The sequence below is a fragment of the Lissotriton helveticus genome, chromosome 10, assembly GCF_964261635.1.
Source record: "Lissotriton helveticus chromosome 10, aLisHel1.1, whole genome shotgun sequence".
Taxonomy (NCBI): domain Eukaryota; kingdom Metazoa; phylum Chordata; class Amphibia; order Caudata; family Salamandridae; genus Lissotriton; species Lissotriton helveticus.
In genome coordinates this window covers 966,990,085-966,994,973 of record NC_136071.1, presented here as the reverse complement: position 1 = coordinate 966,994,973, position 4,889 = coordinate 966,990,085, and the positions used below count along the sequence as shown (strand labels likewise).

The 4,889-nt window shown below is 43.9% G+C and overlaps 1 long non-coding RNA gene across 1 annotated transcript; it reads right to left on the bottom strand.

Annotated features, from left to right (window-relative positions):
• Positions 1–209: 209 nt before the first annotated feature.
• On the bottom strand, positions 210–4,134 carry LOC144785567 (uncharacterized). The gene is made up of 2 exons (XR_013601968.1): positions 3,892–4,134; positions 210–1,215 (listed from the first exon to the last, which is right to left on the bottom strand). It is a non-coding gene; the product is annotated as an uncharacterized LOC144785567 (long non-coding RNA).
• Positions 4,135–4,889: the final 755 nt, after the last annotated feature.

Genomic DNA, 4,889 nt, shown 5'->3' with positions numbered 1-4,889 from the left:
TAAATATATAAAGAGAAACATTCTCTGTCAGGCACGGCAGACATCCACGGACAACTCGAAGCTGTGCATTAGATCCAATTATGTTTAACACAGAGGGATGATCCTGTTGCAGAAATTACACACTGCCCAAAACCACATGAAATCATTTGATCAGACACACATTCTGAAACTGGCATTAACCTTAGGATGAGCCACAGTCAAAACAGTGCCAAGAGTTGAACACTTTTATTCATTGTGAGGAAAGAGATAGACGTTAGAAACGAAAAATAACATTTCACAGGATCAATGTGTTATGCATCAAGAAGTAAATCTATGCAAAATGCAAATACACCTAGCGAGTGGGTGCTGCATTAAATAAACATTTTGAAGTAAACGTGCCATGCATGCTAAGATAGATTTATTTTAAAGTAACTGAAACGAGGCTGAAATAAATGGTAGAGCAAGAGGGAGTGGTAGTTAGATTTCCAGAGGTGGGGTGTTTTGTATTACAGGCAGAAACCTGATAATTTATTTAAATGGAAGGTGTCGAATTCTCCGAACAAATATGTTAGTTTTCACATAATATGCTGTTATATCCACATTAAGTTGCATGTAACAATGTAATTCTTATTCTTCTTAACTTTAGAGCAGCGTCTGCTACTGTTTTCCATAATCCCCCTTGCATGGGTTTCGTCTGTCTATCAGTCAAGGAGCTGCCTTCGCTTGGCTCAGATCTTTCTCTCAAACTGATCACATGCAATCTTTCCTAATCCGAGTCTCTCCCCTCAGATGAAATGGGTTCAATCACATGACTATGTCTGAGTACATACAAATAATTATGCTCCTCAGTGACATTCTGAGCAGACTAACTTCAGATTTTGCAAATGCATCTCTGTGGTAAATTACTGGATGAATGCTAATTCATTCAAGCTTAGAAGCAACAAGATCATGTTTTTTATACTTCTCCCCCAGTCTGGTCCTCAGCCTGGTAAACCAACCATATGTAGATTCCTACTCTTCCACACCCATTCTGCTTAGACCCTTTGTGTACTCTCCTCCACATTTTTCTTCCTCCTTTGCATTCTGCAAACATTCCGTCTTCTAATCCAGGAGAAAATGCTGCATCTTGGCATCCTTAAAAGCCTTCTCCGATGTCTTCAATTGGTCCAGGTCCCTTGTTAATTCTCCCTGCATGCTTCTCCATCTCCTGTCACTTGGAAACCCTCTCCTGGACACCTGCGGGCAAAGGCATTGTGTTCAAAGTGGTTTGCCTTTGCCATACGTCCTATTGCAAACATTGACCAAAATAATCTTCAAGATTGTCTTGAGACTAGTTAGATCTGTGTATTCTAGCACTTACAGTCTTCTTCTTCACGCTAGAGTTTACTGTGTCCCCCTACAACAGTGGTACATTTTCTGATTTTGCTACTAAGCACTTACTGAAGCTGTTCAAGTTACTATCATGGCATATGCCTTAAACAGTCCAAACCCGTTCTGGTCCCCTACACTAGCTTACTAAATCTCTGTTTTCTTAGTGCCCCCTCACTGACAGCAAATCCATTTCTGGGTAGCAGTGCACTCCACAAGTATGAAAAAATATCATAAAATCTTAATTCGTAGTGTCATGTATTGTTCCTAGGAGTTCGTATTTCACAAGGTTTCTGTTAGAGACCTGATACCACTTTAATGATGGTGCCTTGGCATCTTTGTAAGTACTTCAGGCTGAACTTGCAATGTATTCTAGGTATCAATTGTCCATTTAAGGAGCATGTTACCACACCACCACCCCCGCCCCCCATTTAGTGCTGTAGGCACTTCAACATAAATTATGTTTTATTCACTATTTTGTTTTTCGGCTTTAGTTGTATACACAAATCACTGGTTGCTTAATGCAAAAGTAAAACATTTTCCAAAGTAACATTTTTGTGTATAATATTTTTTACGTTATTTCACTTTTTAAGCGCTCAGAAGCCAAAAACGTTTATTGGCGCTCGCTGAGGCAAAAAGTATAAATGGTTAAATGACCGACTTTCGGTGGTGCAGAACCAGGCGGTATACCACCACTGCACTCCTGCATCACCGAAGGTCACCGCCTCCGAGATTACACGTTTAAAGTGGTCTGGTGTGGCGGGCGGGCGGCGTGGCGGTACCATTGCGGTTTCTTAGAAAACAGGCACCGCAATGGGACCACACAACAAGGTTCCCACAAGGCATGGACTCTCAAGTCCATGCTGTGCAGAAACTGGGGTGCATGCACATAGGGGGGCACATGATGTGGGGACATGCAACCCCATGTGGAGGAGGAACAAGGAGGCCCTGTAGGGCCCCCTTTGTTTCCTCTCCTCCACGGTATACATGGAGTAGGTACCTCCATGTCACCAGCGGCGTAGAGGAAACTTGAAATATGCCATGGTCCCGCCATGCATATTGCTACCTCTACCCCGCTGCACCACAGCCAAGGAACGGCGGTTCCCTGGCGGCAGCTGCAGTCCCAGGGTGGTCCGACCGCCCAACTCGCAATGGGGTGACCAGACATCCGGTGCAGTGGTGGCTGGACCGCCACCGCCATACCACCACAACAAGTCTGCTGGACCTCCGGTGCAGTGGTGGCTGGACCGCCACCGCCATACCACCACAACAAGTCTGCTGGTCCTCGTACTGCCAGACTCGCAATCAGGCCCCTGGAGTTTGGCGGATGAGATCCTCTATCAAAATGTGGTTTATATCACATCCGCCGTATTACAAGTGCTATAATGAGCGCATGGGAGTGAAACATCTGTCAAATTCTAAGTAAGGCCTTAAGTCTTAATTAATGACCTTGTTATACACAGGAAAAGAAAAGATGAGTCTATCAATATATGGTAGTGCTCTTGCCCTGCCAAATGCGAAATACCTCTCTAAAATATAGTGTAAAATAAATAAGTTGGTCCTCATTAAAAATAACATAATATTTCCTCACAATTATTAGATTAAATATTGTCGTCACACGAAAACATTTTAGATACACTTTAGGTCTTTCAAATTCTTAACAATAATTGTAAGACATACAATTCTGCAAGCGAGTCAATGATGTCAAACTAAAACACAGGAAGCATCTTAAAAACAAATACTTGTTCGTTTTGTCTTACAATAAAACAAGGGTATGAGGCACTTTGGACGGGAGCATGATTGTAGGAACGTGTTATTCAAGAAATTTCGATAAAAATATAATCATTTGACCATTTATTTTTTCACATTCTCATATTCACCATTTCAAACACTGCAGTGATGGCCAATTATTTATTTTGTATTAAAGGCACATTTTGCCACCAACATGGCTATAATGCATGGAGTTATAGAGATTCTTTAAAAGTGGCTGAGAAAGATTTGCTTCTCTTTCTCTTCTTGCACAAGGCTCAGGGCCACCTGGGCACTGCTTGCCGTAGTCGCAGACTCCTTGGACAGCTCTCTTCACACCAGAGAGGAAGGCTATGTCTGAAGCCCATTGAATAAGACCGGAGGCATTTTGTGCTTTCCTGAACAGCGTGTGTTCAGAGTAGGCCATGCTAGTTACAATAATCTCCCACAGTACAGCAATGCCTCTGGCGTTTAAGGATTAAAACTGGAACCTCTGTAATTACACATTAGCACTGAGATGCGCAGCCAAGTGATTGAGAATTAAAACCACTTCAGACATGTTTCAGAAGTGACTTGGACTAGTAAGGCACATTTGCAGTAGAACTCTGTTTAATGACCTGGGTGGGAACCAAGAGACAAGGAATGAAAAAAAAACATACGAATAAACCTCTGCAGGAGAAGATAAGTAAAATAGGCATTGGCATAAACTTTGTAGTAACAGCTGCAGGGAGCGGGGTGTGATGTAAATCGCTTGGCAGTGATATTTAGAGGCCATAATGTATATCAAACCATTACCGAGGCCTGTTCCCGGCTGATAAGATTGCAGGAGCTGATGATATTCACCTGAAGCCTCCCGCGGTGCCGGGCCAGGTTTTACCGCAGAGCAGATGAAAGGAGGCCGGGCCGTGCTCGCTGACGGCACTCTCTGTCCGCCATTAGCAGCGCGCGCGGTCCCACCTAGGCAGCCGGGACACACAGAGAATCTTTCAGAAACAGGCCCCGTCCCGGAACATTCCAATCTGGCATGGCGGCCTGGCAGGGAACTGCGCCCAGACTGGCCTGGCAACAAACACCTTCTCTGAGGAGCAGGAAAGGTGGGAGGGGCAGCCTTCCCGAGGCAAATTAATCACTGTGTCTGTGTTCACGGAGATCGCAGCGTACAACGGCACAAGACTGGGCCCCATGTATGAAAGAGATTGTATAGCATCTGACTTGAACGTCAGCGAATTCACTATTGAGGATGTTTAACGCTATTAAATTGAAATAAAGTGCTCTCAATCTCCTTGAAAGTAACACTGTATGGGTTTTACCTAAATGCAAGAATTATGAACTGGACAAAAAATGAATTGTTAATGTCATTTAATGGTCGCCAAGAGTTACAGCTGCCTATTGTGACCCCTGGTACAGCCTTTGCAAAAACAGGCCTCAGAAGTGGCAAAATCAGTGCCAAGAACTCCGGCGATCTGTCCACATGTGTATCAGGGTTTCACCCTGCTTGTTTGGTGTGAATTAAGTGAGTGAGAGTGAGTTATGTTATGTTATGTTCTTATGTGTATTTGTAAACCACACATGCACCTTCAAGGGTATCCTGGCGCTGAGAAGGTGTGTCTGCCTAGCCCTGCCTAGGATAGGTTGGTTAATTGAAAAGCCAGGTCCTCAGCTTCTTCCCGAATTCAAGAAGAGATGTTGGCTCTGATGTGGAGAGGGAGGCAGCTCCACACTTTAGGAGAGAAGTAAGAGATCCTGCTGATCTGGTTCTGTTTAATCGTGGGATACCTGAGAGTAGGAGTTCT